Raw genomic sequence first — 17,033 nt, forward strand, 5'->3', positions numbered from 1 at the left:
TTATGAAGTGAAGTTTCTAAAATCCTTGGAGAAGCTTGATATGCCGCCGCATTGTTTGCGTCTCAAAGTTGGATCTGTCATTATATGTTTCGTAGTTTTCATGAGACGAAATTTAGAAATGATGATTGTGCTGCAGATATCAAATACACGGGGCAGGATGCATGATTCTACGAATTCCTTTCAGTTCCAACGATTTGCCATTTCAGTTCGAACGTTTTCGTTTTTAAAGAAATGGTGCTTGCGATGATAATCAACAGGCCACAAGGATAGTCCCCAGAAGTGTGTGGCATAAATCTGGAAATACGACGACGTATACGGGGCGTGTTCACGAGTTGGAAAACCATCTTCTCTGTACATTTACTCAACTTCAACTTTCTTTCCATTTGAAAACACATAATTTCAAGCAGGACAACGCCTGCCGGGTCAGCTAGTTATTAATATTTCTGTTTTTATGCCATCGAATACTACTTATTTGATGTGTGAAGTGAAAATTTTGCATAAAATTCACTCAGTGAAATATAAAAAATATGAAAGTATTTAGACGTTTGGTGTCCTCATAAACACCTTTATTTACAGATTTCATGCCGGCAGATTCTTAATATATGCTTAAAGCATGAGGAAGTAAACTAAGTCGATAATAATGAGAATTCGATAAGCAAATGAATGCGTATTTATTTGAGAATATTTTTAGATTCCTAAATAATTATCTTTCAGTATACAATTATATACTAAACAATTTTGGGTCTCCATATACCTAATGTACTCGTTGGGCAAAAATATTAAGACATTTTAATTTAAATTACGCCCAAAAATCCGTTTGTCGAAGTATATTCCTGTCTGGCTTGGTATGACTGCCAGTGACATCTTTGCCAGAAGTTACATCAAAATAATCATTAGTTTTTAGTATACTCTTGTCTTTCTAAAGGTACATAAACCCATACACCAATACAATCGTAATAAGGACAATGATTTAAAGACATCCCTTGCAATGTCCGGTCTCTAAATTGGGAAGGTAGCGATACACAGCTGGCTGATTTCCTCGTAAAAGTGAAACCTAATGAAAGCGGCGGTAATGTCCAAGAAATACGATGGACAAGACAAGGACAGAGATGAGTAGGTCCTTGTGACATTTATGGTGGAAAAGCGTCTAGCTTATGATCCGTATGAAATTAAAAATTTTCACCATAACACTGATTTGTGTCCATGCCCCGACGGAAAAGAAGAATGATATAACCAATGATGCCCTTTATAAGCGCCTCGACCGCACTTATAGAAACCTCGATGCAGAAATTGTAATTGCGGATTTCAACGTCAGCATCTTTGGAATAACAGTTAGAAAATTCAACCTTCACGGTGAAACCTCTCCAAGTGGGTTGAGGTTAAACGACTTCGCCGGTTGTCTGCGGTATTAGATTATAGCACAAGAAAATTCGTCAAGATACTCGGCTCAATCTTGTTGTAATAGATTGACGACAAGACCTACCATCGACTAGAAACACTACCTTGTTTTTGCGAAGATACGCGTACGCCCTTTTAAAGTATGAACACCTTCCAACGGGAAGGCAAGCCGTCGAGACCTATTATCACAATCGACAGCGAGCCGGTTTGTACTTCTGCTCTTTGAGAATATTCATCAGCAACTCGGTGTAAAAGAGCTGTGGGAGGGAATTCAAAACGCCTTATTTACAGCTGCAAGCGAAACCATTGGTTTTTGTAAAGGTTGAAATAACAGCTAGCGCGATGAGAACTGTAGTGTTGGAGTGGAGAGAAAACGGACAGCCTACCTCGCAATGTTGCGATGGACCATAACCCGATCTTGGTGAGATAGATACAGCAAATTGATTAGGAAAGCGAGATGCATATGCAGACAAAAAAAAAAAAAAAAGAGTCCAAGGCGCGTGAAGAGCTGAAAGGCTGGCCGATAGGAGTAATGCTCGAATTTTCTACGAGTTGTGGCGACTAACGAAAATTTGAAAGACCGCAACATACACTTGTAGGATCCAAAGTGCAATAAAAGTATAACATCTAGATTCATCCAACACCACAAGCGATGACGAAGGGTTAGATGTTCCATTGCCAAACTATGATGAGGTCCGAATAACATTACCTTCCTAAACAACAACAAAGCGGCAGGGGCCTATGGACTACCGGCCGAACTATTTAAATAGGGCGGTGAAGAACTGAGTGCATGCATCGACTTCCGTGTAAGATAAAGTCGGCTGAAAGCAGGCCGATGATTGGAACCTAAGTGTGTTCTACCCAATCTACAATAAGGGGAAAGATTGAGGAATTCAATCTGCGCCAATTGCCGTGGGATAAGCTTCCTTAATACCGCAAATAAGGTCCTATCGAGCTGAAGCCCACCGTCATCAAACTGGTTAGATGTTATAAGTATGCCTTTACACCTGGAAAATTTACTATCTACCTGCTTTTCGAGCCGTTCGATACCAAGCGAGTTTTCAGGCAAGGAGATTCCCTACTTCTTAAATCTATTGCTGAAGAGAATGGTTAATATGTGCTGCAGATCTGAATAAAGAAGGTACAATCTTATATAGGAGTGTATAGCTAATGGCATATGACAACCGCAATAACATTATTGGCATCAACAGCCGCGCCGTTAGTTCTGCTTTTTAGAGACTAGATAAAGAAGTAAAGCTTATTAGCAGTGATCGCATTTGCGACTGGGCTCTCACGTAACTATTAACAGTCTTTTAACAGTGGAATAAAATTTCTGGTGCTGAAACGTTCAGGATGTTAACTGTTTGTCGTGAGCAAGTTTTTGATACAAATTATTCGAAAAGGGCCAAGAAAGCGTTAACGACGAACCATATCAAGGACTACTTCCAACATCACATGATGACTAACATGACAATAAAATAAAAGAATTTGTGTCTGAGAATTGACGATTAATAGTCAAAGATCTTACTGGCATCATTAGAATAATTAGAAGGATCACTGAAAATCATTTTTATAGATCAATTGGGCCTAAGAAAAGTTAAAACACAATTGGTTCTAAAATCATAAAATTTATTCGAACAACCGTGATGCGTTCATGCTGGCGATGGATCTTGGATCTATGCTTGCGACTTAAAAACAAGAGTTATCGGCCGAAAACCGTGGCAAATTGAGACGAAATCGAAAAATAGTGATCAAAGCAAGTCAAAAATAAATGGTTGCACACACCGAATTCTTTCGACTGGCTATACAAGAAATACTCTTTTAGTGGTTTGCGTCATTTGCGCGAAGCTATTCGTAAAAAAAACCGGAGTTATGGGCCGAAAACTCTTGGTTTTTGCACCATGATATAGCAGCATCGCATACTGCGTTGATTCTTCGTGAGTTTTTCGCGAAACTTTCATCCTATACATATAGTGCCGTAGCTAAAGTATTCGCCTTGCATAGCTCCGTGTGAATGTTGCCTAATCAGCAAACTCAATCGACCGCTGCGGAAAAACCGTTTTGAGTCACTTGAAGACATTAAACATAAGTCGGTACGCGCGTTGAAAGCAATTTTSGAAGTGGTTTTACCAACGTTTTCCGGGATTGGAAAAAAACGTTTTCCAAGTGTATTAGGACAAAGGGGGATTACTTTGAGATGGTTGACAGAGATTTTGTAGAATAAATTAAGAATTTTAGAATTATATATAAAGCCTTCCAGTAGTACAAATTCGCTAATTCCTGTTAACTTTATATCATATAGGTACATCAGGCATTATGCCAAAATGGATAAAATTTAAAGGTATTGAAAATCAATACTCTCCTAACCTTATTGACCTAAAAGTCTTAGAAAAATGAAGTGAAAATATAATTTTCGATATACTATATATACATAAGTAAATATTTATATACTACATACACATATGAAAATGTTTGTGTGGTACCTCCTAAATCACTGAACCGATTTGAGCAAAAYGTCGTATATTGTGTGCTATTACTTATAGGCTGATGATCCTCTGATTCACACGTATTTGGCATTAATCCAATTCGCCGTGATTGAAGATATACATATGTATAAACTAAAGTTTTTTCACTACCATTCAGTTTCAAATCGGTACCGAATTTCTCCACACGAATGGAAAGAGTGTATAAACAAGCCACACTTAAATTCAATTGGAGATCACCTGTTTCACTCAAAGTGACATTGAAAGGACGTTACTATATAATCTTTAATTTAAGAAAATACTTGCAAACTAAAATAGTATAATTTTTAGCATATTATTTGTAACACATATTTATACACTAAATGCGGTAAACTTCATTCCCTTCGGCTTGGCATTTACCCCGGTGAATGAACGTCTAGGCACAATCAGCATCAAAGCGAAGTTCTTCACCGCAACATGTATTGCGCCCACACCCCGACGGAAGAGAAGCACGATGTGACAAACGATTCCTTCTATGACCGCTTAGAGCGGATCTAAAAGAGCTGCCCCCCGCCGATATTAAAATCTTGCTTTGCGACTTTAACGCCAGAGAAGGCAAAGAAGGTAACTTTTTTACCGGATCATACTATTCTTGAGCCCCCAGAGGTGATCTAGTGACTGATGTCCAGAGCATACTGAAATTGTGGAACACTTCTTCAACCTGCAGAATGGCATAAAGTATACCACTAGGAGATGGTGAACCCAATTCCCCAATCGATAACGATGGAGCGAACGTTCCATTGCGTGACCATGAAGAAGTTCGAATAACAATTATTCGTCTGAAGTTTTCTTCAGAGCCGGAGGCCGATCCTATTCAAATACGGTGACGAAGACCTGATAAGAGACATGCATCAGCTTCTTTGTAAAATATGGTCAGACGAAATAATGTCCGACATTAGGAATTTAAGTGTGCTCTACCAAACCACCAAAAAAGTAAACCCACCATCTGCACCAACTGCCTTCAATATGGAGAAAAGCCTTCTGAACAGTGCAACTAAAGTTGTATCGAAGTACTGTGGAAAAAAGTCTAGCCCACCGTCTTCTTCTTCTTTACTGGCGTAGAAACCACTTACGCCGTTATAGCCGAGTTAACAATAGCGCGTCAGGCGATCTCAATTGCCTACTTAGTCCGAAGTAGCACCCGTTGGCAAGAAATATCTTGCGTTGGATTTCCAAGCTGACATTGTTGGGGGTATTTACGCTTTTTCCAAGATAGACGAAATTATCTACGACTCCAAAGTTATGAGTGTCAACAGTGACGTGAGAGCCAAGTCGCGATGCGACGACTGTTTGTTTGATGAGAGGAGATATTTCGTCTTACCCTCGTTCACTGCCGGACCCATTTGTTTTGCTTCCTTGTCCAGTCTGGAGAAATCAGAACTAACGGCGCGGATGTTGAGGCCGATGATATCAATATCATCGGCATACGCTAACAGCTGTACACTGTTGTAGAAGGTGGTACTTTCTCTATTTAGTTCAGCAGCTCAAATTATTTTCTCCAGAAGCATGTTGAAGAAGTCGCCCGATAGGGAGTCGCCTTGTCTGAAACCTCGTTTGATACCGAACGGCTCTGAGAGGTCCTTCCCCATTCTGTCGGTGCTTTTTGTGTTGCACAACGTCAGTTTACGCAGCCGTATTAGTTTTGCGGGGATACCAAATTCAGACACGCGGCATAACGACATCTCCTTTTCGGGTTTGAAATCGACGAAGAGGTGGTGGGTGTCGATTTTTCTTCAAGGGTCTTTTCCAAAACTTGGCATAGGGTCCAATCAGTTTGTTGGCGGTGGTCTTTAATATTTCACACAATATACACTTATAGCGATATTGAAGAGTTTTATCCCACAGTAGTTGGCGCAGATTGTGGGGTCTTCTTTTTTGTGGTTTGGGCAAAGCACACTTACATTCTAATCGTTTTGCTTGCTTTCGTCCGACCTTATTTTACAAAGAAGCTGATGCATGCTCCTTATCAGTTCTTCGCCGCTGTGTTTGAATAGCTCAGCCGGCAATCTATCGGCCTCCCCACCAGACGGGTAATTGCTATTCGAACTTCTTCATGGTGCTACAATGGAACGTCTGCTTCTTCGCCATCGAATGGGAAATCTGATTTGTSTTCTGCTTTCACTGCGCTCATCCGATTTTTCATTGGGGGTTTTTTACGTGGGGGATTAGAAACCCAGTGCACACCCCGTACGGTTACTTTAGCTCGCTCGGTGAATGGGGATCAGAGAACTTTCCTCACTTGCGTGGACTTATACGCATGATGGGTTGTAGCTCTGGATAATCAAGCACTGACCGGATATTTACCATGTGAATATGCCGAAACTTGGAAAAGTCCCGTGAAAAGGGATTCGACACATACGACCTCTTAGTCGATTTCGAAGCTGCTTTTAACAGTAAGAAAATTGGCTGACTTTATGCCGTGATGTCTGAATTTGGTATCCTCGCAAAAATAAAACGGTCCTATAAACTGACATTGAGCAGGTTACAGATAAGACGACTCCCTTCCTTGCGGCTTCTTTAATTTACTCATTGTGAAAATAATTTGAGTTGCAGAACTAAATAGAAAAAAATACCATCTGCTAAAACAGTATACAGATGCTGGCGTACGTTGTTGATATTGATATCATTGCCCTTAACAACCGCGCCGTTAGTTCTGCTTTTTCAAGAAAAGATAAGAAAGCGAAGAAAATGGGTCTGGTAGTGAAGGAGGGCAGGAGGAAATAAGATATCTCGGGTATAGCGTGTTGCTGAGAAGGGGAAGTTTGTGGCCGGGAATTCTGAAAAGATCCCTGAGCTTTAGAACAATTAAAATTTAATTTTTTCACACTAGCATCAATCGAGTAAGCGGAGATAGTTAATAGAATTGGTGTAGACCTTGGGCTAGACGTCATAAGGCTGATATAATGAGTTCCTTATATAATCAATAAGAGAATAAACGAAGCAGGTATTTCCAATTCAAAATACTTTAACTTATATATAAGAAGGATATGAAGAAGATTTTTTTATACACTTCTGATATATGTGATATATGTAGATGAGTATAAATAATAATAAAGAAGGGTCAAGGCCACATCTGCAAAAAAATAAAATAGATTCCGTCGAGCGCCAGCAGTTTGCTGCAATGAGAATACGACGTTCAAAAATAAGGGAAAAAATAATAAAATTTTTGAAAATAAACAGAGAAGATCGTCTACAACAAAATTAATTGAAGATTTTAAAGAACAATAAGTATAAAGAAAACTTAACGTTAGACCTTTTAAATGCTGCCAGATGTTCGCAAAAGCTTTAAAGAAAGTGCAAAAGTTATTACGAGCGCAAAAAAACTTTAAAGGCTTATAAACTAGTGGACAATAAAGTCTTCTTCAGAAAAAGTTGCTTGCTTACCAGAGCCGCGTAGTTGTCAGAGCTTAAGGGCCAGACAAATTTAAAACTCGGAAAACTCGTGTTGAAAAGAGGCTTTGTTGAAATGATTTTTGTCTTTCTCAGCCTTTACAAGTCTTTATTCTGTTTATTCAGGTATTCTTTAATAAACTGTAAAAATCTGGACTGTTGCGCTAAAATTTTTATTGAAAGTAATTACAATATCCAGCGTAATTACATCTATTATCACAATTCGATCAACCGATGCTTGTGAGTATGGATGTATATAACATGAGCAGAGTGAAATGCAGAAAAACAAATTTTTAAACTCAAACTATTTCTTACATGTATTTAATTTCCAAAAGCTTAATTTAGCGTACTGCTTATGTACAAAATTGTACGTAAATCTTTGAGAAGTAAAGTTGGAAATTGGAAACTTTGAAATAGTAAAGCCAATACAACTTCACCTTGATATTGGTTCATGATTTTTTTATGACCACTCTTGTATGATTATAAAATTTAGGCATATTCTCTGGGAGTTGTATATATTGTGTATCAGTAATTGCATTTTACCAAAACCAATGCCTAAAAATTGTTCAGATAAACCTGATGCTTATGGATCATTTTGAAGTTTAATTATCACCTTAATATCAGGCATAGTTTACTGACATTTTGACAGAGATAAGATAGGAAAAGATTCTCTCTGAATTTCAATTGAATATCACATACATACTATACATTGACCGATATTTTCGGTGAAAAGTCAGCTACACATTCTGGGGCCCACTTATTCAGTTCTGGTGCTTTAACAGTTTTGGCATAACCTAAAGGCGTTATTTGTGCATAATTATATGCCGATATATCCATTGCTTTTTGGTTTGTATACCGGCAAGCGAAATAATTTAATGGGATTTAAAATAATGCTATGTGAGGAGTACTTAGACTCTGTCGTATAATTTTTCTCCGACTTTCATAAAGCTCTCTCATATCTTATTATCAATTTGTTCAGTGTCAATAGTTGGTGTTTAGTTATGAGTTTTTGCCAATGAACACGGATACCAAGGTTCATCAAGATTGCACGGACGGGCGGGTAGCCAGACAGTCACCGGAGAACCCAAATTTAATATGTATATTGAGTTGATGTGGAAAACGTTAACGTTGAAATTCTTTTCAACGATTAGACCAAGGTATAAGAAAATTCCTAAACCATATAGTTTTTAAGAAAACTGGTCCATTTAGTTTCATTTAAATATCACACACTTTTAGCAACCTGTTGTGGAGTATGTTATTGGCAGATAAAAGCAAACAGCTCGCATATAAAATAAATAATCCTCACTAATCGACGTATTCGGCATAAAACTTCTTAGAATTACGCAGATCATTATAAGTTTTATACAGGGGTTTGGGGATAGTAATTATCGATATTATCCATTTTTGCAAATAATTTCCTAACATCAATTGCGGGTTGGGCAAAGCTTTCAGCCATTTTCGACACAAAGATGCACTGTTATGTGTAAAATACGCCTTATATTTTTTATTGATAACAAGTATATTACTCACATAGTAGCTGATATATGCGGTATTACTTAGTTTCCCATAGATAAAATGCGGTATAATTTACCTAGATTTAACATAGATAAATTATTGAGTTTCCATATGAGTCTTTACCGCAAGTGTCGGTCAATATGTGAGTTAACTTAATAAAATTTAAATTGGTGTTTTTTCTTAACAGCTAGCACTGGATTTCATATAACTAATACCAACATTTACTCGTTAAATATTGGTGATGGTATGTAAGGTACCTTACTGAAACTCAGAGAGCATATTTTTCTGTTAGTAATACAAGTATATAATATATACCTATCAAAACTAGATATAATCTGGTCAATACTACGACTATTTTCTGTACACCTAACATAAGATTTTCAAACTTCCGGTTGGCTTTTGACTGTTTATAAGTCAATATGTAAAAAAAAGTGTAGCCAGGTCCTTCCATTGGCTGTGACGAGCAACTTAAAGAGTTTGTTCTTTGTTCGTTGAGAAAGGCCCTTTATAAGTTCAAAATAGCACCTGTTGGTAAGAGTTATTCTGCGTTGAATTTCGCAAAACTTTMAAGCATTATTCTGTTGACCACCTTGTAAAGTTCGTCGTACTCACATATTTCGGCCTCTTTTTTTGTCTGCAAATGCTTCTCGCTTCCCTCCTCGGTGTCTAGCCTATCCCGCACGTGTTGTGGTCCGTTGGTTCGTAACGTTGCGATGTAGGCAATATGTTTTTTCTCCACTGCGACAGGGCACTTCTCATCATACCAGATGTTCGTTTGTCATTCCCAAAACCAACGGTTTCGTTTGCAGCTGTACGTAATATCCTTGACAAACGAGAAAATTTAATTCGCATTAAGAAATGGTAATGCGTATAAAAATTTTATGAGGACAGACGGCAGAATTGGCAATTAAGACAGCTGATTGTGAAACTTGTTTAGGTATTAAAAAATAATAGTGAAATAAAAATGGATAACAGCAAATTATTAATGGCAATTTTAGAATTTTAGGAAAATCAATATATGTAAGTTTAACGAAAAAATTCGTTTATCATTTATTATATTAAAACATGATAAAAGCTATACTTGATTGTAACGCGAAAAGGGTGTGTGAAAATGTTAATAATATTTCAAAAATGGGTAGCAAACTGTGCGTTGTTTATTTTCTTTCATAAATATTCAAGTTTGTTTTTGTTAATATACTTGCACATAATTTAATTAGCAATATACAACTGCTTACCTTTGATGCTGTAAACGCAAAGGAGGCAGCAAACTTCAAGCGACATCTGTCGGAAAATAGAAAAAATCTGCCATTTTTGAGCAGTGTTGTCTACTCAAATTTGGTAAATTCAGCTAAATGCACGGAATTCTTGTGGATTACAAACTTGCATTAACATGGGTCGAATGCGGAGGTAAATGTAAAATAAGCCCGCTAATKCATATTAGCGCTGTCGTCTGTCAGGGCTATTAACATGGATTAAATTGGTCTAAAATATGCACTAAAGATAGCGACTATGCCAATTTAAACTTGTACAAAGTCATCTCAATGACCCTTTCGTGCATACACATAAACGCCACGTGATCGTACTCTCAGGCCCTTACCGAAAATATATCAAAAATTAAAACTGCAAAACTCGTATCTATCAATACTGCACATCTTTGAAAGGCCTTGAAGTAATTTACAAAACGACGCTATACAAGATTAGTAGATTATAACTGTTGAACACAATATCCAAGTGTGGGGGCAGCACACATGTGGGCAGCCTGTTTTCTCTCCGCTGCGACACGGCACTCCTCGTCGTACCAGCTGTTTTTTTTGCACTTTCCGAAAACCAATAGTTTTGGTTGCAGCTGTATGTAAGGAGTTTGAAATGCCGTACCACAGTTCCCTTATACCGAGTTGTTGACGAGTGCTCTCACAGAGCGGGAGTGCAAACTTAGTAGAAAGTTGTGATTGCAGCATCTCGACGTCGAACCTTCCTTGTGATTGATGGCGTGCGTTTTTTGCTGCACAGAGGCTGGTGCGAATCTTGGCTGCAATAAGATAGTGGTCCGAGCCGATGTTAGAACCTCAGCGAACACACTTCTAAAACACTGGAGACGTGTCTTCCGTCTATCACAACATGAACGATCCGGGGACAGCCAGGTAGCTCGATAAATATTCTTATGCTGGAATCAAGTAATACAGATAACCATATTTCGGGCCCGGCGAGGTCAATCAGCCTCAACCCATTTGGGAATATTTCGTCGTGGAGGCTGAATTTACCGATCGTAATGCCAAAGATACCTTCTTTGCCCACCCTGGCGTTAAAGTCGCTAAGCACGATTTTAACATCGTGGTGGGGGCAGCTCTCATAAATGTGTTCCAAGCACTCATAAAATTCATCTTTGGTCACATCGTCCTTCTCATCCGTCGGGGCGTGGGCGCAAATCAGCGATATGTCGAAGAACCTCGCTTTGATGCGGATTGTGGCTTGACGTTCATTCAACGGAGCGAATGATAGTTCTCGGTGACGGCTTCTCCCTCCCACCACGAATCCCAGAGCGAATATGCGCTCTTTTATATGGCCACTGTAGTAAATGCCATAAAGACCTACTCGCCTTAGTCCTTGTCCCGTGCATCGCATTTCTGGGACGGCGGTGATGTCAGCCATCAACCGGCTGGGGAGCGGCACCGTCCCAATTAAGGAACCGGACATAAGGAAAAGCAAAGCTCGGGTATAAGCGAACATTTCATACTCTTTCAATTTGCAAGTATTGAAGGCATGGTAATACTTTAAAGTAAATAAGTCTGGTTAGTTACATATATTGGTCTATATTAACCCCATTCAACCTATTTGTACCAAATATGCGTATTATTGATCGGAAAGTATGCGAATTTCAATTATATATCTCATACATTGAGCAGAATTTTTGGTAAAAGGTCAACTATAGTCCATGAGCCCACATATTCGTTAACTAGGGGATTGGACAGTTTTGAATCCATTTATACAATTTTTGGTCAAAGGCATTACTCGTGCAAAAATTTTTTCCGTTATATTAATTGCTTTGCATACAGGAAAGTTAAAGAATCAAGTGGAATTCAAAATTATGTTATATAGGAAGTTGACATAGTTGTAGTCCGATTTCACTCATATCCACGTTGTTACATAGGGATGTTAGTAGAGAAATGTGATTTCACCAAAAAGTGGGCAGTTCCACATCCATCGTCTAATTTTTGCAATGGCCCCATAAAGCCCTCTCATACCGGAGGTATATTTAAATGCCTCTGAGGCATTTAGTTATTGATTTATTGCGCTTTTGTCATCCAATTTCATCTATTTTCACACTGTCGGTAGAAGTTCGTATAATCTTTGCGCTAGGTTTCACTTTGGTTGCATATACATATATATATACATACATATATATATATATTTTACTTAATGGAGGGCAAGACCACGCTAATTTTTTTAAAACTGTTTACTCTTAGGTGCCTATTTTTACTGCTCCTAAATTACTGTTTTAAAGCGAATAGTTCAAATTATCTTAATTTAGAGCTTAGTTGTAGCACTTTATAGGTCTTCTGTTAATGGCGTTTTGTGGAAGTGGTACAATCACGTCCTCTACGTACTCGTAGTTTTTTTTTTTTTTTTAGAAGACGCATACCAAATTTCATAATTTCATCGATTGTTACTCAAGTTACAGCTATCACGGGAGTTATGTCAATTTCCCATTCCAATAAGTCGTTCAACTCGCTTCCCATAAATTTGGAAACGAAACGAACGAACGAAACTACAGACCGATCAAATTTACAAACTCAATTGTTTACTTGCACAGCAACTTTGTAGAATAACCATTCATTATGTTTTTTATACTACAACCCAAATTCATTGATCACTGCAATAGTAATTCGATACTTTAATTTTTGTTTATTTTAATAATTTTGTGCAATGATCGATTTCCTTGAATTAATCGATTTTACAAAGATGTGCATAAGTTCAACTCATTATGCTGAGTCCACAGTCGCAAATTTAAGAACTATATAAGTAATTTTTAAAGAAAGTTTGAAAATTAATTTTTATAGAAAGTTTGTTAGTTCTTGAGCAGCAACCGAACTGTAAGTTGCCCAATAAATAAAAATTTTAAAATTTAATTTTTCGTTCGGCCGTAATTACAGTTAAAATCAGTCACCTAGATTTCAACTTGTCCCTTCATCCTGATCATTTATAAACATACATATATTTGTCTCGCTTAATTTTATGTGATATGTACAACCGTTAGGTAAACCAAGTTATTATACTCTTCAGCAATCTGTTACAAGAATATAAAAACTGTCACTGTAATTAAAGAAACAATGAAAAATAACAGTAATCCATTTTATTCCAGTCACTCTGATCGCTGAAAATTTCCAAAATTTCCACACCTGACCTCTTGTTTACTTTCCCCACCCGAAATGTATGGAAATATAATAATAAACATTGTATTGTACAACTTATTTTTATGAGGAATAGTGTTTTTATTTTATGAAAATTATGAATTAAATATACTTCTACTTGGTATCTTATTAACTTATCCGTACAATCCCTATATCACTATATCTAATACTAGCAGCCCGTCCCGGCTTCGCACGGATAACATAAAGACATTTTTTATTGTATTCTCTGTCTCATATACCCAAGAATATGAAGAGTGATATATACATAGTATATGTATGCACGCTCCTTATGGTACTCCCAACAACAGCATTGCGATATTTTCATGCTTCAATTTTTACTTTCGCAATGTGTATGCTTTTGCGTTTTGCCGTCGGCATTTCCATATTGGCATGTAAAAATAATTATGATATGAGTATAATTTTGTATGAATCCATGCATAGTACTATTTACAGTCAATTTGGACTTCAATATTTAATAATTTTATTTGATTTTTACATAATATACTATACTAATAGTAGTAATAGAAATTGAATTTATCACAACAATAATAAATACATACATACATATATCGGCTTATTATTTGCTCATATGTATACGCATGTGCGCGTTCAATCTGCTTGTTCATACATTCATATATACTTATATGTACATACATACATATGTATATTTGTATAATGTAATGTAAATAATGTAAGTATTGAAAAAAAAAAATGTTTTTTCGTTTCGCTACGCGCGGTAGAAATGAAACACAACGTGTTGGTTTGAGTCGGTACTCCGGTGCTCGCTGGTCACCTTCTGAATATCTTCTGAATACCCTCTGATCTTTATTAGTCAATTCACTTATATGTGTATATTGTAAGAATATAATTCTATATGTAACGGCTTATTACCAAAAATGCTTTGGCATTACATTAAGTGATGAAATGCCAGAGCATTAAATTTCCAATTCATCAAATTCAAATCATTATCACAACAAATAATGGAATATTGAATTATGCTTACTTACCAAAACAAATGACATATTAATTTCTTATTAACTAAAGTATTCTGCTGACCAAGCAGTAATACTGTGGGAAGACACAATTTGCTTACATTTGTCGTAAAGTGTCTGTGTGGCTCCTACTGTTAACTTGCATACATACATATGCGTACACATGTGAATATGTCACCAACAAAAAAATTAAGCATTGTTCTACAAAAACAACAATTGTCTAAATAGCAGAAGCATCAAAAGTCAATATGGCAGCMGAATTGGCGAAGCCCAAATGTGGTAAATTTTACAACAAAAACGATTTCATTCATAAACGCAGGCACAAATTCTACAAGCGACCTCGCTTCATTCATAAAAACAGACGTCGTAACATCTCCCCGAGCATGSCTTTGCCAACAAGCGTCTTTTCGCGACGATGGCAAAAGATAAAAATCATAAATTGAACAACTTTCTGATGCTTCTTCACAGAAAGAAGTCATAAAAGTGGCAACAACTGAGTTTTCGATTTATAATATTTGTCCATTCTAGAATATTTTTCCGTGATTCGCAAAAATCTGGGTCGATTTGTATGCAAGCTCATATATATGCATACATGTTTATGCTAGTTTGTAGGCGAAGCTGTTACAGCGGCAAGGGAAGCGATCAATAGGCGGCCATTCGTTTATTTTTTTCGGCACAGCTTGGATTTTCTATCATAACACAAGTGCTGAACCAATGCGCGCGACCGATATTAGAATACACACGTTCTTAGGGACACGGGTTTGAGACAGCTGCACAACTACATAACTGTGTCCCTAAGAACGTGTGTATTTTAATATTTGACAGATGTCGYTTGCAGTCTGTCGTGCTGATTGTGTTCAGCACTTGACTCTTTGACAAGACGCAAGTTTCGGCCATTGGTTGACCCTGACAACGGAGATGCGAAAGAAGCGTTCGACACTATGAATGTATGTACATATTTATTATATATGGTTCGCATTTGCCAAAAAAATAATATACATACATATGTATGTACATATGCATGTGTCAGAGAAATTCTGTTGGTACAAATATGGAAATGATAACGAAATAATGBGAATATGCATATTTCATGAAGGTCATCAATTTTCTTGTTCACTTTTTAATAGTCGCAATAAATACAATTTATTTGAAATATTAATTTATTTAAAATAAAAACTATTTTATAGGTAGTTAAATTGTCTTGACCATAAAATAATTTATTTGGATAAGGATTAATGTAAACATAAATAGCATGGTTTGAATTTCATTAGCATTTTCATTAATGTTTAAAATGAAAAAAGTTGTTGCCGTGACATAACTACAATAGTTGGACATATGCTAGCGCGGAGTTTTTTGTAGACATTATGATGTTCTTCAATATTATGTACCTTATTTTGTCCTGTCGCTAATAGTTTCGGCAGCGCATTCGACGAAAGCCATTTTAAGACTAATTTTTCTACACCTTCGGTTACATTGTTCAAATTTTACCAAGGATCCCTAATTTTTTTCAAAATGGAATGTAGCCTATGTCAAATTGGAAGAATGTAGCATTCTATTGGTGAAAGAGTTTTTTAAATCGGCCCAGTACTTTTTGAGCCTATTCCTTACAAACATACAAAAATAGGTACAAATCTTTTCACTTTATAATATTAGTGTAGATTTATATTAATATCAACATCGAATGGATATACATATGTGATACAAAATCCTCCAAACGGTCAAAATTTAACATTATAAAATTTGTGTATTAGGAATAAGAGGCTAAAATCCAAGTCCAAACTAACTACATTCATACTCTGTTCATTCAACTTCATCAACGGTTATAACTTAGGAGAAAAATCCGAAATCACTGTATAGATTATATTATAAAGTTTCAGCGCGCGGACGGACGGATAGAGATTCAATCGGAACTCAACGAAAAAAGTAAATTTTCATCTCAAGAATTGCTACCGTTACCACAATTGATGACATAAAGTGTTACATCTTTTTACAATTAAAATCAGACGATACAGACATCTAACTTTAAATACGGCAGTAATATTTCGTCTTTTAAGATCGACATTGGTTCTTGGCAGTTGGCCACCTGTTGTCTTGGTGTCTTTCTCCGTAGTTGCGCGGTTTCACTTTGGTTGTTGCTAAAATAGAAAGAAAACCCGTTGATACAAAAGCCTGATTAATAATAATTCGATGAGTATTTATTATCAAAATGTTACAGCTTTTAATATCAAACTAACTGAATTTTATTTAAATAACGTTAATTTTAAAATCATCGCTTTCACATAAACTCGGCTAACTTTTTGATAATGCGACATTCAATAGCGAATTTACAATCTTTAGATATGATCGGTTGAGCAAAATAGGAGCTGGTATTCTCTTTGCTGTACAGATGAAAAACATGCAGACGTCATTTAGTTTTCCGTTAATGGTGGCCATATTTACTTACCTCATCGTATATATTGACTCAATCGGACTAATGTAAACGTGCTGCTTGCTATTTTTTTAAATAAATAATGTTTTCTCCATGGCTAAAAAAATACTGATTTCTTGATTGTTTTTGGAGATTTCAATGTACAGTGTGTAACATGGGAGTCTATCATTAATTACAGCATTCCTGTTAGTTCATGCATATGTTTTATCGAGTTCTTAGATGAAATGTCGGAGTTGAGTCTAACAAACATGTTTGGTAAGTTTTTATACTCTCGCAACAAAGTTGCTAAGGAGAGTATTATAGTTTTGTTCACATAACGGTTGTTTGTAAGTTCTAAAACTAAAAGAGTCAGATATAGGGTTATATATACCAAAGTGAT

At 36.6% G+C, this 17,033-nt stretch overlaps 1 protein-coding gene and 1 long non-coding RNA gene across 10 annotated transcripts in view; one reads left to right on the plus strand and one right to left on the minus strand.

Moving 5' to 3' along the window:
• Positions 1-10,101, minus strand: part of LOC108973074 — a 54,733-nt gene extending 44,632 nt beyond the window's left edge. For all 6 annotated transcript variants that reach the window (XR_001993702.1, XR_001993703.1, XR_001993701.1 and 3 more), the window contains exons 1-2: positions 10,061-10,101; positions 9,438-9,648 (exon numbers count right to left, since the gene is read on the minus strand). This is a non-coding gene — a long non-coding RNA (uncharacterized LOC108973074). The remainder of the gene's footprint in view (positions 1-9,437; positions 9,649-10,060) is intronic.
• LOC108973072 overlaps positions 1-17,033 on the plus strand; it is a 127,414-nt gene that overhangs the window by 32,387 nt on the left and 77,994 nt on the right. The window lies entirely within an intron of this gene.

This window comes from Bactrocera latifrons, unplaced genomic scaffold (assembly GCF_001853355.1).
Source record: "Bactrocera latifrons isolate USDA-ARS-PBARC rearing strain unplaced genomic scaffold, ASM185335v1 scaffold_452, whole genome shotgun sequence".
Lineage (NCBI taxonomy): Eukaryota > Metazoa > Arthropoda > Insecta > Diptera > Tephritidae > Bactrocera > Bactrocera latifrons.